The 16,937-nt window shown below is 56.5% G+C and overlaps 10 non-coding genes across 10 annotated transcripts; 5 read left to right on the forward strand and 5 right to left on the reverse strand.

The window, feature by feature from the left end:
- Positions 1-4,485: 4,485 nt before the first annotated feature.
- LOC138230140 (5S ribosomal RNA) lies at positions 4,486-4,604 on the forward strand. The gene has a single exon (XR_011186184.1). It is a non-coding gene; the product is annotated as a 5S ribosomal RNA (ribosomal RNA).
- Positions 4,605-5,239: 635 nt separating this feature from the next.
- Positions 5,240-5,403, reverse strand: LOC138230109 (U1 spliceosomal RNA). The gene has a single exon (XR_011186154.1). It is a non-coding gene; the product is annotated as a U1 spliceosomal RNA (small nuclear RNA).
- A 1,807-nt stretch (positions 5,404-7,210) lies between these two features.
- Positions 7,211-7,329, forward strand: LOC138230088 (5S ribosomal RNA). The gene has a single exon (XR_011186136.1). It is a non-coding gene; the product is annotated as a 5S ribosomal RNA (ribosomal RNA).
- Positions 7,330-7,965: 636 nt separating this feature from the next.
- Positions 7,966-8,129, reverse strand: LOC138230110 (U1 spliceosomal RNA). Its single transcript, XR_011186155.1, has one exon. It is a non-coding gene; the product is annotated as a U1 spliceosomal RNA (small nuclear RNA).
- A 1,807-nt stretch (positions 8,130-9,936) lies between these two features.
- Positions 9,937-10,055, forward strand: LOC138230342 (5S ribosomal RNA). The gene has a single exon (XR_011186369.1). It is a non-coding gene; the product is annotated as a 5S ribosomal RNA (ribosomal RNA).
- A 636-nt stretch (positions 10,056-10,691) lies between these two features.
- Positions 10,692-10,855, reverse strand: LOC138230111 (U1 spliceosomal RNA). Its single transcript, XR_011186156.1, has one exon. It is a non-coding gene; the product is annotated as a U1 spliceosomal RNA (small nuclear RNA).
- Positions 10,856-12,662: 1,807 nt separating this feature from the next.
- Positions 12,663-12,781, forward strand: LOC138230343 (5S ribosomal RNA). The gene has a single exon (XR_011186370.1). It is a non-coding gene; the product is annotated as a 5S ribosomal RNA (ribosomal RNA).
- Positions 12,782-13,417: 636 nt separating this feature from the next.
- On the reverse strand, positions 13,418-13,581 carry LOC138230112 (U1 spliceosomal RNA). The gene has a single exon (XR_011186157.1). It is a non-coding gene; the product is annotated as a U1 spliceosomal RNA (small nuclear RNA).
- Positions 13,582-15,388: 1,807 nt separating this feature from the next.
- On the forward strand, positions 15,389-15,507 carry LOC138230151 (5S ribosomal RNA). The gene has a single exon (XR_011186192.1). It is a non-coding gene; the product is annotated as a 5S ribosomal RNA (ribosomal RNA).
- A 635-nt stretch (positions 15,508-16,142) lies between these two features.
- LOC138230113 (U1 spliceosomal RNA) lies at positions 16,143-16,306 on the reverse strand. Its single transcript, XR_011186158.1, has one exon. It is a non-coding gene; the product is annotated as a U1 spliceosomal RNA (small nuclear RNA).
- Between the last annotated feature and the right edge of the window lie 631 nt (positions 16,307-16,937).

Genomic DNA, 16,937 nt, shown 5'->3' on the forward strand with positions numbered 1-16,937 from the left:
TTCTTCCAAGAACTGCACTCTGCTTCTTAACAGCACTCCTCGACTACTTTCTTCGGCTATGCTCCGGATGTCCTTTTTTAAAAGGGCGATATCCTCGAGCACATCGAAGCCACTGTGCAGCATCGTGTAGAGACGCTGCAGCTGCCTCTGTTTCCTGGCTAGCACTCCTCTCCGTCTGGCAGCAGCCTTCCTTCCCTCAGCCATGAAAAAGGCCTTTGTCCTCACCTTCACCTCCTCCCACCACTCTCCTACTGACCCGTACAGACACTGCAAGGACAGCCACTGTGATAGTTTCTCCTTGTAGCGGGATACTACCCCCTCGTTCTCTAGCAGCTTTGTGTTGAGTTTCCAGAGGCCTGGGCCAAAGACAGTCCCGCCCTGGAGTTCCACTCTACACCCTAAAGCCTGATGATCTGAGAAGAAGACAGGCTGAAGAGTGACCCCAACAACTTTCACTCTCTCTGAGACAAAGCAATAGTCAATTCTGGAGCTGCTATTCCTCCCTGACCATGTATATCCTGCTGTTGTGGGATATATACATCTATATGTGTCTGAGAGTTTAAAGTCTTGAACTAAGTTTTGCAGGGCCAGTGAGCTGGAATCCAATTTTATCGGAGAGCTAGACTGCCTGTCTGTGTGCTCTAAGATACAATTAAAATCCCCTCCCACTATCACGTCTGTGCTGCATAACAATAGGGGGGAGAGTGCCTTGAGTAGCTCCACCCTTCCTCCTACGTCAGTAGGGCAATACACATTGATTAGCCGCAGGTTAACGGTCCCCCATTCCACATCCACACACAGCAACCTGCCATCTATGACCCTCTGAATACTTTTCAATTTGAATGCCCATCCTTTGAAAAGAATGGCCACGCCAGAGGCTCTGTTGTTATTGTCCCCTGACCAAACAGAAGGCCCTTTATCCCACCTATCTTCAAAACTTTTATACCTCTCTTGATAGGCTAAAGCACACTCCTGCAACATCAACACATCTCCCTCTCTCTGCTGGAGGTAATCAAAGACAGACTGGCATTTAACTCTGTCATTGATACCTCTTGTGTTAAGAGAAATTATGTTAAGAGCCATATTACATAAGAAAGTGGAACCAGTCTTTACAAAACACATTTCTCTTCGGTCTCACCTGTTACCTTTTTCTTTTTCTTTTTCTTCTTACCAATTTCCTGCCAGCCATCCTCTGAATGAGCCTTCATCAGGGTGGCAGCAGTAAAAGCGTTCACAGAGTCCATTTCAAGGAAGGGGGTAGAGGGAGGGGTGGAGAGGTTCCAGCTGTCCCCATCGCCATGCTCTCCTTCCTCCTCGCTCGGGGAGAAAACAGAGTCATTTTTTCTTTTCCTCAAGTCCAGCTCCTGGGAGCACTGAGGGGAAAGGGGTGCAGCCGATGCACCAGTCTCCTCTTCCCCCTCACCCACCAGCTGCTGCAGATCCTCCGTGATGGACTGGATGGAGGAGAGGAGGGCATCTGTAGCACTTGCAGAGTCTGAGAAAAGCAGCTCCGCTGAATCCTGGGTATCCTCGCTGGACCCGCTCCACCGGGGGGCCCCACACTGGCCCTCGTTCTGAGGAGCAGGAGTGGGGGAGGGGTCCTCGCTGTTCTCGGGGGTTTTCAAACCCTCGTGCTTGTCTGGTGCAGTCTGCGGTTGTGGGGGGGTAGTGGATTTCTCTTCCACCAGCCCCGGAGCCACAGCAGGACTAATCCTGGCTGGAGGCTGAGAGTCTTTGTCCAACAAGGGTTCTTTGTTTGATTTGTTGTTTGCTTTGGATTTTCGGGCCGGTTTGGCTGAAACAAGCACTGCCTCATCCTTTCTCATTTTGAGTTTATTGGCGTAGGCGTGAGGGCAGTTCTTAAAAACGTGTCCTTCCGAGCCACATAAATTGCACTTTGGCAGCATTGAACAGTCAGAGGCTAAATGTCCCTGTTTGCCACAGGTCTTGCAGCATTTCACAGTGCAGGACGATGCCAGGTGTCCCACAGCACCACAGCGCCGACACACCTTTGGTTGTCCCACATAAAACACATAGCCATTGCAGGCGCCCAGCCGGATTGTAGAGGGCAGGTGCCTTAAGCCTCCATTTACGCTGTCCGGTAGCAAGCGAACCTCGAATTTCCTTGCTCCTGTTTTTATACCATCAACATCTCTAACCTCAGTTCCATGGTGGACGGTGCAGTACTGGTTAAGCCAGGTGTGAATGTCCTCCGTCTTTGCCAGTTCCGAGAACATAACAACATGCACCGTTTTCCTCTCTCTCTGTGTCAGAGGCTGCAAGTTGATCTTCTCAAGTGCAGGAACTTTGCCTCTTTTTGCCTCAAACACATCCACGCATTGTTCAAACAGAGGATAGGTAGCAAATACAACCTCAAATGCTTTCTGACCTGGGAGAGCGAAGATGAAATCCAAGTGCCGAGGTTCAAAGCCAAGTTCCTTCTGTAACACTTTTCTGCTGAACTGCATACGATCCATGAAGAGATCATCCAAGAGCTCAAAACGTACAGCATTCTTACGGGATCCAAAGGTTGCCATTTCAAAAACCGCAAATCAAACACTGCTTCCAACAAAAGAAAAACAATCCAACTACTCCACCTACAGGCTGATCAAGGTATCTCCCCTGCCAGGTAAGTATCCTCCTTCTTGATCAAGGTATCTCCCCTGCCAGGTAAGTATGAGTTAAACAGGCCCCTGCAAGCGGCCCGCACCCACAGCACAAATCGCGCAGCCTAGGCCACCTCCTCGCCCCGCACGCCACCGCCTCCTGCTGGGCCCACTCTTTCACACACTCACACGCCACACTAACACTCAAAAGTGTGGGCAAAACGAGAAAACGAGCGCGCCGTTTCCTACACATCTGCAGTCGCCGTTGCGCATTCGCAGCATGTCCCGGGATGCAATTCAGCCTCATTTGCATAACTCCAGACCGGCAGATCGCCACGCAAGTTCGCGACGTGCGCCTGCCACACACCGAACAAACCTTTTCAGCAATTTCCAAAAAAAGGGCCTGCTCGCCTGCCCACAAGGCTCCGTCTCTTACCTGCTCTCCAGAGCCTGCTGCCTTCTGTGCTTTTCTCTCGGCACCGCTGCAGTGCACACAACTCCTGCAGCGGGAGGGGGGGAGAAAGTTCCCACGCTCCGCCGCAGGGAAGGCTCGCTCCGTGCGCACACGTCCTTTCGATGCCAGTCCAACAAGTGCTCCGCATTAGCTGCGTCGGGGCTCCGGCGTGTCGCACCTCACCTCACCTCGCCCTACCCCCTCCTTGAATGTCTGCCGCTGGGCATGCCCCGCTCTCCTCCGCCTTATCTTATCGCGTGTGAGCACCGACAATGGCCACAATGCCGGGGAATGGCACCTGTAAAGTGTTAATTGGGGCACAGGAACAGCCCGTCTCGTCTCGGGGGGGCCGGCTTCAGAGACAATACAGCAAACACAGCGGGGCGGGGGAAGAAGACGACACCACACATGCGGGTACATTCAGCTCCGGCGGGAACGAGACATTTGTCGGTCTTTTCAAGTGCCGAGAGCCGAGCAATCCTTCACTTGTATCGTTTCTCCCCGGTGACTAGATCTGGCCCTGCGACTCTCGACTGGGCTCACCCCCGGGGCAGCCCAGCAGGTGTGAGCCTGGCCGGCACCCGGATAGGAGATTCCACCCCGGAAAAGCTCCGGTTGCTGCTGCTCCTGCAAGAGGTGTGACTGGGACCAGTAGGGAGCGCTCACCCTGCGGGCTGTGTGGCTCTCTTACGCCCCAGCCTCCTGATGGCGACACTCTGCTGCACAAACAGGCGCCGTCCTTCGGGGGAGGCGTCAAACCGAGGTCCCGACCCTCCTTGGCCATTAGGAAACCCCAGGGCGTCTCTCAAAAAGAGACGCCGTGGGTGTCCCTCTGGTGTTAGTGCTCCCCTTTACCCATCAGTCGGGGTCTCCTCCTAATCCCCGTCTCACCTGTAACAATCAATGACGAGGCCCCCCTGTCCGTGAGATTTAGTACTCGCGCAAGAGACCGAGGGCAGAGCGCGAACGCGGTCCCCCGCCCCCCACAAAGTGCGCGCTCCGGGTTCCCTCTCGGGGCCCTGCAACACAGCGGAAGGGCAGCGAGAAGGAGCCTCTTGCTCTGACGCCGCAAGGCCACAAGAGGGCGGAGGCGCCGCGCGCCCGGCCGACGTGTTGGACCGGTGCGCTTTACGTGCTGAAATAAACACGCGAAAGCCCCGAAATGTTTCCAGAGTGCTGTGCACTGGAGGTTTTTGTCTGGTGAAGACTTGCCTGGTGCTCCTCCGTGCAGATTGTTTGTCCTCCTCCAGTGCGGGACGAGTCAACACAAGGGAGCGCATTCGCCAATATCCAGGCACGCAATGCGATTTGGAAAGCAGCTCCTTTCCAAAGAGTTGCACACGAACGATCCTTCAGTCCCGCTCGGGGGGCACGGAACCCCCGCCACACACAGCTTCAAGTAGCGAGTCAGGCGCCGGGGCTTTTGCTTACGGCCACACCACCCTGAACACGCCCGATCTCGTCTGATCTCGGAAGCTAAGCAGCGTTGGGCCTGGTTAGTACTTGGATGGGAGACTGCCTGGGAATACCAGGTGCTGTAAGCTTTTGCTCTCCCGGCCAGCAGGGGTCGCCGTTGGTGCCGTAGGCTTTGGGAGGAAAACCTGCAGGATGGAAAGGTGATCTATAGCCTCATCTCTAGAGATGTTTTGTTGCTGTGGCATGTGTGTGACCCATATTCCAAAAAAAAAACCCGTCTGTAAAACGAATATCGAAGCTGCCTCTAAATCTGCAAATGAAGATGAGTCGATAAACCACTCGTTTTTCGTATAACTAGACATATATTCATTTGTTACCGATTTCATTCATTGAGCATGGATACAGTAGAGGTACAGCCATTCACTGTTTGACATGTCTGCACTGTTACAGAACCGAGCAATCAGAAAACGGGTGAAACTGTCTTTAGACTCAGCATACAGTACCGAGGCCCCCCATGACCAAATAAAGGCTAACCTCGATAATCAGCCTAAAGAACGCAGACTACAGCAAAACGACTGACTTTGAAAAGGGAATGAACGTCCGGAAGGAGTAGTGGAACTAGCTTGAGATGCTTCTCCGGACCCCTAACTAAAAGCCAGCGAGAACCAGCAGCGGCGTCCACTCCTGTCGAACCGGGATCCTTCCGCAGCCACGCAGCTCGTGGTGTCCTAACCCTCCCTATCTGATTTTGGACCAAGCACATCAGGGGAGAGCGCGAACGCAGTCCCCCACTACCAGAAATTATGCAGTCGAGATTCCCACATTTGGGGAATTCGCAGGGGTCAGCACAGCCGGAGTGCAATGGCCGAGCCTCGCCCTGGGTGAACCTCCTTCTTGATCAAGGTATCTCCCCTGCCAGGTAAGTATGAGTTAAACAGGCCCCTGCAAGCGGCCCGCACCCACAGCACAAATCGCGCAGCCTAGGCCACCTCCTCGCCCCGCACGCCACCGCCTCCTGCTGGGCCCACTCTTTCACACACTCACACGCCACACTAACACTCAAAAGTGTGGGCAAAACGAGAAAACGAGCGCGCCGTTTCCTACACATCTGCAGTCGCCGTTGCGCATTCGCAGCATGTCCCGGGATGCAATTCAGCCTCATTTGCATAACTCCAGACCGGCAGATCGCCACGCAAGTTCGCGACGTGCGCCTGCCACACACTGAACAAACCTTTTCAGCAATTTCCAAAAAAAGGGCCTGCTCGCCTGCCCACAAGGCTCCGTCTCTTACCTGCTCTCCAGAGCCTGCTGCCTTCTGTGCTTTTCTCTCGGCACCGCTGCAGTGCACACAACTCCTGCAGCGGGAGGGGGGGAGAAAGTTCCCACGCTCCGCCGCAGGGAAGGCTCGCTCCGTGCGCACACGTCCTTTCGATGCCAGTCCAACAAGTGCTCCGCATTAGCTGCGTCGGGGCTCCGGCGTGTCGCACCTCACCTCACCTCGCCCTACCCCCTCCTTGAATGTCTGCCGCTGGGCATGCCCCGCTCTCCTCCGCCTTATCTTATCGCGTGTGAGCACCGACAATGGCCACAATGCCGGGGAATGGCACCTGTAAAGTGTTAATTGGGGCACAGGAACAGCCCGTCTCGTCTCGGGGGGGCCGGCTTCAGAGACAATACAGCAAACACAGCGGGGCGGGGGAAGAAGACGACACCACACATGCGGGTACATTCAGCTCCGGCGGGAACGAGACATTTGTCGGTCTTTTCAAGTGCCGAGAGCCGAGCAATCCTTCACTTGTATCGTTTCTCCCCGGTGACTAGATCTGGCCCTGCGACTCTCGACTGGGCTCACCCCCGGGGCAGCCCAGCAGGTGTGAGCCTGGCCGGCACCCGGATAGGAGATTCCACCCCGGAAAAGCTCCGGTTGCTGCTGCTCCTGCAAGAGGTGTGACTGGGACCAGTAGGGAGCGCTCACCCTGCGGGCTGTGTGGCTCTCTTACGCCCCAGCCTCCTGATGGCGACACTCTGCTGCACAAACAGGCGCCGTCCTTCGGGGGAGGCGTCAAACCGAGGTCCCGACCCTCCTTGGCCATTAGGAAACCCCAGGGCGTCTCTCAAAAAGAGACGCCGTGGGTGTCCCTCTGGTGTTAGTGCTCCCCTTTACCCATCAGTCGGGGTCTCCTCCTAATCCCCGTCTCACCTGTAACAATCAATGACGAGGCCCCCCTGTCCGTGAGATTTAGTACTCGCGCAAGAGACCGAGGGCAGAGCGCGAACGCGGTCCCCCGCCCCCCACAAAGTGCGCGCTCCGGGTTCCCTCTCGGGGCCCTGCAACACAGCGGAAGGGCAGCGAGAAGGAGCCTCTTGCTCTGACGCCGCAAGGCCACAAGAGGGCGGAGGCGCCGCGCGCCCGGCCGACGTGTTGGACCGGTGCGCTTTACGTGCTGAAATAAACACGCGAAAGCCCCGAAATGTTTCCAGAGTGCTGTGCACTGGAGGTTTTTGTCTGGTGAAGACTTGCCTGGTGCTCCTCCGTGCAGATTGTTTGTCCTCCTCCAGTGCGGGACGAGTCAACACAAGGGAGCGCATTCGCCAACATCCAGGCACGCAATGCGATTTGGAAAGCAGCTCCTTTCCAAAGAGTTGCACACGAACGATCCTTCAGTCCCGCTCGGGGGGCACGGAACCCCCGCCACACACAGCTTCAAGTAGCGAGTCAGGCGCCGGGGCTTTCGCTTTCAGCCACACCACCCTGAACACGCCCGATCTTGTCTGATCTCGGAAGCTAAGCAGCGTCGGGCCTGGTTAGTACTTGGATGGGAGACTGCCTGGGAATACCAGGTGCTGTAAGCTTTTGCTCTCCCGGCCAGCAGGGGTCGCCGTTGGTGCCGTAGGCTTTGGGAGGAAAACCTGCAGGATGGAAAGGTGATCTATAGCCTCATCTCTAGAGATGTTTTGTTGCTGTGGCATGTGTGTGACCCATATTCCAAAAAAAAAACCCGTCTGTAAAACGAATATCGAAGCTGCCTCTAAATCTGCAAATGAAGATGAGTCGATAAACCACTCGTTTTTCGTATAACTAGACATATATTCATTTGTTACCGATTTCATTCATTGAGCACGGATACAATAGAGGTACAGCCATTCACTGTTTGACATGTCTGCACTGTTACAGAACCGAGCAATCAGAAAACGGGTGAAACTGTCTTTAGACTCAGCATACAGTACCGAGGCCCCCCATGACCAAATAAAGGCTAACCTCGATAATCAGCCTAAAGAACGCAGACTACAGCAAAACGACTGACTTTGAAAAGGGAATGAACGTCCGGAAGGAGTAGTGGAACTAGCTTGAGATGCTTCTCCGGACCCCTAACTAAAAGCCAGCGAGAACCAGCAGCGGCGTCCACTCCTGTCGAACCGGGATCCTTCCGCAGCCACGCAGCTCGTGGTGTCCTAACCTTCCTGTATCTGATTTTGGACCAAGCACATCAGGGGAGAGCGCGAACGCAGTCCCCCACTACCAGAAATTATGCAGTCGAGATTCCCACATTTGGGGAATTCGCAGGGGTCAGCACAGCCGGAGTGCAATGGCCGAGCCTCGCCCTGGGTGAACCTCCTTCTTGATCAAGGTATCTCCCCTGCCAGGTAAGTATGAGTTAAACAGGCCCCTGCAAGCGGCCCGCACCCACAGCACAAATCGCGCAGCCTAGGCCACCTCCTCGCCCCGCACGCCACCGCCTCCTGCTGGGCCCACTCTTTCACACACTCACACGCCACACTAACACTCAAAAGTGTGGGCAAAACGAGAAAACGAGCGCGCCGTTTCCTACACATCTGCAGTCGCCGTTGCGCATTCGCAGCATGTCCCGGGATGCAATTCGGCCTCATTTGCATAACTCCAGACCGGCAGATCGCCACGCAAGCTCGCGACGTGCGCCTGCCACACACCGAACAAACCTTTTCAGCAATTTCCAAAAAACGGGCCTGCTCGCCTGCCCACAAGGCTCCGTCTCTTACCTGTTCTCCAGAGCCTGCTGCCTTCTGTGCTTTTCTCTCGGCACCGCTGCAGTGCACACAACTCCTGCAGCGGGAGGGGGGGAGAAAGTTCCCGCTCTCCGCCGCAGGGAAGGCTCGCTCCGTGCGCACACGTCCTTTCGATGCCAGTCCAACAAGTGCTCCGCATTAGCTGCGTCGGGGCTCCGGCGTGTCGCACCTCACCTCACCTCGCACTGCCCCCTCCTTGAATGTCTGCCGCTGGGCATGCCCCGCTCTCCTCCGCCTTATCTTATCGCGTGTGAGCACCGACAATGGCCACAATGCCGGGGAATGGCACCTGTAAAGTGTTAATTGGGGCACAGGAACAGCCCGTCTCGTCTCGGGGGGGCCGGCTTCAGAGACAATACAGCAAACACAGCGGGGCGGGGGAAGAAGACGACACCACACATGCGGGTACATTCAGCTCCGGCGAGAACGAGACATTTGTCGGTCTTTTCAAGTGCCGAGAGCCGAGCAATCCTTCACTTGTATCGTTTCTCCCCGGTGACTAGATCTGGCCCTGCGACTCTCGACTGGGCTCACCCCCGGGGCAGCCCAGCAGGTGTGAGCCTGGCCGGCACCCGGATGGGAGATTCCACCCCGGAAAAGCTCCGGTTGCTGCTGCTCCTGCAAGAGGTGTGACTGGGACCAGTAGGGAGTGCTCACCCTGCGGGCTGTGTGGCTCTCTTACGCCCCAGCCTCCTGATGGCGACACTCTGCTGCACAAACAGGCGCCGTCCTTCGGGGGAGGCGTCAAACCGAGGTCCCGACCCTCCTTGGCCATTAGGAAACCCCAGGGCGTCTCTCAAAAAGAGACGCCGGGGGTGTCCCTCTGGTGTTAGTGCTCCCCTTTACCCATCAGTCGGGGTCTCCTCCTAATCCCCGTCTCACCTGTAACAATCAATGACGAGGCCCCCCTGTCCGTGAGATTTAGTACTCGCGCAAGAGACCGGGGGCAGAGCGCGAACGCGGTCCCCCGCCCCCCACAAAGTGCGCGCTCCGGGTTCCCTCTCGGGGCCCTGCAACACAGCGGAAGGGCAGCGAGAAGGAGCCTCTTGCTCTGACGCCGCAAGGCCACAAGAGGGCGGAGGCGCCGCGCGCCCGGCCGACGTGTTGGACCGGTGCGCTTTACGTGCTGAAATAAACACGCGAAAGCCCCGAAATGTTTCCAGAGTGCTGTGCACTGGAGGTTTTTGTCTGGTGAAGACTTGCCTGGTGCTCCTCCGTGCAGATTGTTTGTCCTCCTCCAGTGCGGGACGAGCCAACACAAGGTAGCGCATTCGCCAACATCCAGGCATGCAATGCGATTTGGAAAGCAGCTCCTTTCCAAAGAGTTGCACACGAACGATCCTTCAGTCCCGCTCGGGGGGCACGGAACCCCCGCCACACACAGCTTCAAGTAGCGAGTCAGGCGCCGGGGCTTTCGCTTATGGCCACACCACCCTGAACACGCCCGATCTCGTCTGATCTCGGAAGCTAAGCAGCGTCGGGCCTGGTTAGTACTTGGATGGGAGACTGCCTGGGAATACCAGGTGCTGTAAGCTTTTGCTCTCCCGGCCAGCAGGGGTCGCCGTTGGTGCCGTAGGCTTTGGGAGGAAAACCTGCAGGATGGAAAGGTGATCTATAGCCTCATCTCTAGAGATGTTTTGTTGCTGTGGCATGTGTGTGACCCATATTCCAAAAAAAAAACCCGTCTGTAAAACGAATATCGAAGCTGCCTCTAAATCTGCAAATGAAGATGAGTCGATAAACCACTCGTTTTTCGTATAACTAGACATATATTCATTTGTTACCGATTTCATTCATTGAGCACGGATACAATAGAGGTACAGCCATTCACTGTTTGACATGTCTGCACTGGTACAGAACCGAGCAATCAGAAAACGGGTGAAACTGTCTTTAGACTCAGCATACAGTACCGAGGCCCCCCATGACCAAATAAAGGCTAACCTCGATAATCAGCCTAAAGAACGCAGACTACAGCAAAACGACTGACTTTGAAAAGGGAATGAACGTCCGGAAGGAGTAGTGGAACTAGCTTGAGATGCTTCTCCGGACCCCTAACTAAAAGCCAGCGAGAACCAGCAGCGGCGTCCACTCCTGTCGAACCGGGATCCTTCCGCAGCCACGCAGCTCGTGGTGTCCTAACCTTCCTGTATCTGATTTTGGACCAAGCACATCAGGGGAGAGCGCGAACGCAGTCCCCCACTACCAGAAATTATGCAGTCGAGATTCCCACATTTGGGGAATTCGCAGGGGTCAGCACAGCCGGAGTGCAATGGCCGAGCCTCGCCCTGGGTGAACCTCCTTCTTGATCAAGGTATCTCCCCTGCCAGGTAAGTATGAGTTAAACAGGCCCCTGCAAGCGGCCCGCACCCACAGCACAAATCGCGGAGCCTAGGCCACCTCCTCGCCCCGCATGCCACCGCCTCCTGCTGGGCCCACTCTTTCACACACTCACACGCCACACTAACACTCAAAAGTGTGGGCAAAACGAGAAAACGAGCGCGCCGTTTCCTACACATCTGCAGTCGCCGTTGCGCATTCGCAGCATGTCCCGGGATGCAATTCGGCCTCATTTGCATAACTCCAGACCGGCAGATCGCCACGCAAGCTCGCGACGTGCGCCTGCCACACACCGAACAAACCTTTTCAGCAATTTCCAAAAAACGGGCCTGCTCGCCTGCCCACAAGGCTCCGTCTCTTACCTGTTCTCCAGAGCCTGCTGCCTTCTGTGCTTTTCTCTCGGCACCGCTGCAGTGCACACAACTCCTGCAGCGGGAGGGGGGGAGAAAGTTCCCGCTCTCCGCCGCAGGGAAGGCTCGCTCCGTGCGCACACGTCCTTTCGATGCCAGTCCAACAAGTGCTCCGCATTAGCTGCGTCGGGGCTCCGGCGTGTCGCACCTCACCTCACCTCGCACTGCCCCCTCCTTGAATGTCTGCCGCTGGGCATGCCCCGCTCTCCTCCGCCTTATCTTATCGCGTGTGAGCACCGACAATGGCCACAATGCCGGGGAATGGCACCTGTAAAGTGTTAATTGGGGCACAGGAACAGCCCGTCTCGTCTCGGGGGGGCCGGCTTCAGAGACAATACAGCAAACACAGCGGGGCGGGGGAAGAAGATGACACCACACATGCGGGTACATTCAGCTCCGGCGGGAACGAGACATTTGTCGGTCTTTTCAAGTGCCGAGAGCCGAGCAATCCTTCACTTGTATCGTTTCTCCCCGGTGACTAGATCTGGCCCTGCGACTCTCGACTGGGCTCACCCCCGGGGCAGCCCAGCAGGTGTGAGCCTGGCCGGCACCCGGATGGGAGATTCCACCCCGGAAAAGCTCCGGTTGCTGCTGCTCCTGCAAGAGGTGTGACTGGGACCAGTAGGGAGTGCTCACCCTGCGGGCTGTGTGGCTCTCTTACGCCCCAGCCTCCTGATGGCGACACTCTGCTGCACAAACAGGCGCCGTCCTTCGGGGGAGGCGTCAAACCGAGGTCCCGACCCTCCTTGGCCATTAGGAAACCCCAGGGCGTCTCTCAAAAAGAGACGCCGGGGGTGTCCCTCTGGTGTTAGTGCTCCCCTTTACCCATCAGTCGGGGTCTCCTCCTAATCCCCGTCTCACCTGTAACAATCAATGACGAGGCCCCCCTGTCCGTGAGATTTAGTACTCGCGCAAGAGACCGGGGGCAGAGCGCGAACGCGGTCCCCCGCCCCCCACAAAGTGCGCGCTCCGGGTTCCCTCTCGGGGCCCTGCAACACAGCGGAAGGGCAGCGAGAAGGAGCCTCTTGCTCTGACGCCGCAAGGCCACAAGAGGGCGGAGGCGCCGCGCGCCCGGCCGACGTGTTGGACCGGTGCGCTTTACGTGCTGAAATAAACACGCGAAAGCCCCGAAATGTTTCCAGAGTGCTGTGCACTGGAGGTTTTTGTCTGGTGAAGACTTGCCTGGTGCTCCTCCGTGCAGATTGTTTGTCCTCCTCCAGTGCGGGACGAGCCAACACAAGGTAGCGCATTCGCCAACATCCAGGCATGCAATGCGATTTGGAAAGCAGCTCCTTTCCAAAGAGTTGCACACGAACGATCCTTCAGTCCCGCTCGGGGGGCACGGAACCCCCGCCACACACAGCTTCAAGTAGCGAGTCAGGCGCTGGGGCTTTCGCTTATGGCCACACCACCCTGAACACGCCCGATCTCGTCTGATCTCGGAAGCTAAGCAGCGTCGGGCCTGGTTAGTACTTGGATGGGAGACTGCCTGGGAATACCAGGTGCTGTAAGCTTTTGCTCTCCCGGCCAGCAGGGGTCGCCGTTGGTGCCGTAGGCTTTGGGAGGAAAACCTGCAGGATGGAAAGGTGATCTATAGCCTCATCTCTAGAGATGTTTTGTTGCTGTGGCATGTGTGTGACCCATATTCCAAAAAAAAAACCCGTCTGTAAAACGAATATCGAAGCTGCCTCTAAATCTGCAAATGAAGATGAGTCGATAAACCACTCGTTTTTCGTATAACTAGACATATATTCATTTGTTACCGATTTCATTCATTGAGCACGGATACAATAGAGGTACAGCCATTCACTGTTTGACATGTCTGCACTGGTACAGAACCGAGCAATCAGAAAACGGGTGAAACTGTCTTTAGACTCAGCATACAGTACCGAGGCCCCCCATGACCAAATAAAGGCTAACCTCGATAATCAGCCTAAAGAACGCAGACTACAGCAAAACGACTGACTTTGAAAAGGGAATGAACGTCCGGAAGGAGTAGTGGAACTAGCTTGAGATGCTTCTCCGGACCCCTAACTAAAAGCCAGCGAGAACCAGCAGCGGCGTCCACTCCTGTCGAACCGGGATCCTTCCGCAGCCACGCAGCTCGTGGTGTCCTAACCTTCCTGTATCTGATTTTGGACCAAGCACATCAGGGGAGAGCGCGAACGCAGTCCCCCACTACCAGAAATTATGCAGTCGAGATTCCCACATTTGGGGAATTCGCAGGGGTCAGCACAGCCGGAGTGCAATGGCCGAGCCTCGCCCTGGGTGAACCTCCTTCTTGATCAAGGTATCTCCCCTGCCAGGTAAGTATGAGTTAAACAGGCCCCTGCAAGCGGCCCGCACCCACAGCACAAATCGCGGAGCCTAGGCCACCTCCTCGCCCCGCATGCCACCGCCTCCTGCTGGGCCCACTCTTTCACACACTCACACGCCACACTAACACTCAAAAGTGTGGGCAAAACGAGAAAACGAGCGCGCCGTTTCCTACACATCTGCAGTCGCCGTTGCGCATTCGCAGCATGTCCCGGGATGCAATTCAGCCTCATTTGCATAACTCCAGACCGGCAGATCGCCACGCAAGCTCGCGACGTGCGCCTGCCACACACCGAACAAACCTTTTCAGCAATTTCCAAAAAACGGGCCTGCTCGCCTGCCCACAAGGCTCCGTCTCTTACCTGCTCTCCAGAGCCTGCTGCCTTCTGTGCTTTTCTCTCGGCACCGCTGCAGCGCACACAACTCCTGCAGCGGGAGGGGGGGAGAAAGTTCCCGCGCTCCGCCGCAGGGAAGGCTCGCTCCGTGCGCACACGTCCTTTCGATGCCAGTCCAACAAGTGCTCCGCATTAGCTGCGTCGGGGCTCCGGCGTGTCGCACCTCACCTCACCTCGCACTGCCCCCTCCTTGAATGTCTGCCGCTGGGCATGCCCCGCTCTCCTCCGCCTTATCTTATCGCGTGTGAGCACCGACAATGGCCACAATGCCGGGGAATGGCACCTGTAAAGTGTTAATTGGGGCACAGGAACAGCCCGTCTCGTCTCGGGGGGGCCGGCTTCAGAGACAATACAGCAAACACAGCGGGGCGGGGGAAGAAGACGACACCACACATGCGGGTACATTCAGCTCCGGCGGGAACGAGACATTTGTCGGTCTTTTCAAGTGCCGAGAGCCGAGCAATCCTTCACTTGTATCGTTTCTCCCCGGTGACTAGATCTGGCCCTGCGACTCTCGACTGGGCTCACCCCCGGGGCAGCCCAGCAGGTGTGAGCCTGGCCGGCACCCGGATGGGAGATTCCACCCCGGAAAAGCTCCGGTTGCTGCTGCTCCTGCAAGAGGTGTGACTGGGACCAGTAGGGAGCGCTCACCCTGCGGGCTGTGTGGCTCTCTTACGCCCCAGCCTCCTGATGGCGACACTCTGCTGCACAAACAGGCGCCGTCCTTCGGGGGAGGCGTCAAACCGAGGTCCCGACCCTCCTTGGCCATTAGGAAACCCCAGGGCGTCTCTCAAAAAGAGACGCCGTGGGTGTCCCTCTGGTGTTAGTGCTCCCCTTTACCCATCAGTCGGGGTCTCCTCCTAATCCCCGTCTCACCTGTAACAATCAATGACGAGGCCCCCCTGTCCGTGAGATTTAGTACTCGCGCAAGAGACCGGGGGCAGAGCGCGAACGCGGTCCCCCGCCCCCCACAAAGTGCGCGCTCCGGGTTCCCTCTCGGGGCCCTGCAACACAGCGGAAGGGCAGCGAGAAGGAGCCTCTTGCTCTGACGCCGCAAGGCCACAAGAGGGCGGAGGCGCCGTGCGCCCGGCCGACGTGTTGGACCGGTGCGCTTTACGTGCTGAAATAAACACGCGAAAGCCCCGAAATGTTTCCAGAGTGCTGTGCACTGGAGGTTTTTGTCTGGTGAAGACTTGCCTGGTGCTCCTCCGTGCAGATTGTTTGTCCTCCTCCAGTGCGGGACGAGCCAACACAAGGGAGCGCATTCGCCAACATCCAGGCACGCAATGCGATTTGGAAAGCAGCTCCTTTCCAAAGAGTGGCACACGAACGATCCTTCAGTCCCGCTCGGGGGGCACGGAACCCCCGCCACACACAGCTTCAAGTAGCGAGTCAGGCGCCGGGGCTTTCGCTTACGGCCACACCACCCTGAACACGCCCGATCTCGTCTGATCTCGGAAGCTAAGCAGCGTTGGGCCTGGTTAGTACTTGGATGGGAGACTGCCTGGGAATACCAGGTGCTGTAAGCTTTTGCTCTCCCAGCCAGCAGGGGTCGCCGTTGGTGCCGTAGGCTTTGGGAGGAAAACCTGCAGGATGGAAAGGTGATCTATAGCCTCATCTCTAGAGATGTTTTGTTGCTGTGGCATGTGTGTGACCCATATTCCAAAAAAAAAACCCGTCTGTAAAACGAATATCGAAGCTGCCTCTAAATCTGCAAATGAAGATGAGTCGATAAACCACTCGTTTTTCGTATAACTAGACATATATTCATTTGTTACCGATTTCATTCATTGAGCATGGATACAGTAGAGGTACAGCCATTCACTGTTTGACATGTCTGCACTGTTACAGAACCGAGCAATCAGAAAACGGGTGAAACTGTCTTTAGACTCAGCATACAGTACCGAGGCCCCCCATGACCAAATAAAGGCTAACCTCGATAATCAGCCTAAAGAACGCAGACTACAGCAAAACGACTGACTTTGAAAAGGGAATGAACGTCCGGAAGGAGTAGTGGAACTAGCTTGAGATGCTTCTCCGGACCCCTAACTAAAAGCCAGCGAGAACCAGCAGCGGCGTCCACTCCTGTCGAACCGGGATCCTTCCGCAGCCACGCAGCTCGTGGTGTCCTAACCCTCCCTATCTGATTTTGGACCAAGCACATCAGGGGAGAGCGCGAACGCAGTCCCCCACTACCAGAAATTATGCAGTCGAGATTCCCACATTTGGGGAATTCGCAGGGGTCAGCACAGCCGGAGTGCAATGGCCGAGCCTCGCCCTGGGTGAACCTCCTTCTTGATCAAGGTATCTCCCCTGCCAGGTAAGTATGAGTTAAACAGGCCCCTGCAAGCGGCCCGCACCCACAGCACAAATCGCGCAGCCTAGGCCACCTCCTCGCCCCGCACGCCACCGCCTCCTGCTGGGCCCACTCTTTCACACACTCACACGCCACACTAACACTCAAAAGTGTGGGCAAAACGAGAAAACGAGCGCGCCGTTTCCTACACATCTGCAGTCGCCGTTGCGCATTCGCAGCATGTCCCGGGATGCAATTCAGCCTCATTTGCATAACTCCAGACCGGCAGATCGCCACGCAAGTTCGCGACGTGCGCCTGCCACACACCGAACAAACCTTTTCAGCAATTTCCAAAAAAAGGGCCTGCTCGCCTGCCCACAAGGCTCCGTCTCTTACCTGCTCTCCAGAGCCTGCTGCCTTCTGTGCTTTTCTCTCGGCACCGCTGCAGTGCACACAACTCCTGCAGCGGGAGGGGGGGAGAAAGTTCCCACGCTCCGCCGCAGGGAAGGCTCGCTCCGTGCGCACACGTCCTTTCGATGCCAGTCCAACAAGTGCTCCGCATTAGCTGCGTCGGGGCTCCGGCGTGTCGCACCTCACCTCACCTCGCACTGCCCCCTCCTTGAATGTCTGCCGCTGGGCATGCCCCGCTCTCCTCCGCCTTAT

This window comes from Lepisosteus oculatus, unplaced genomic scaffold (assembly GCF_040954835.1).
Source record: "Lepisosteus oculatus isolate fLepOcu1 unplaced genomic scaffold, fLepOcu1.hap2 HAP2_SCAFFOLD_48, whole genome shotgun sequence".
In the NCBI taxonomy this organism is placed as follows: domain Eukaryota; kingdom Metazoa; phylum Chordata; class Actinopteri; order Semionotiformes; family Lepisosteidae; genus Lepisosteus; species Lepisosteus oculatus.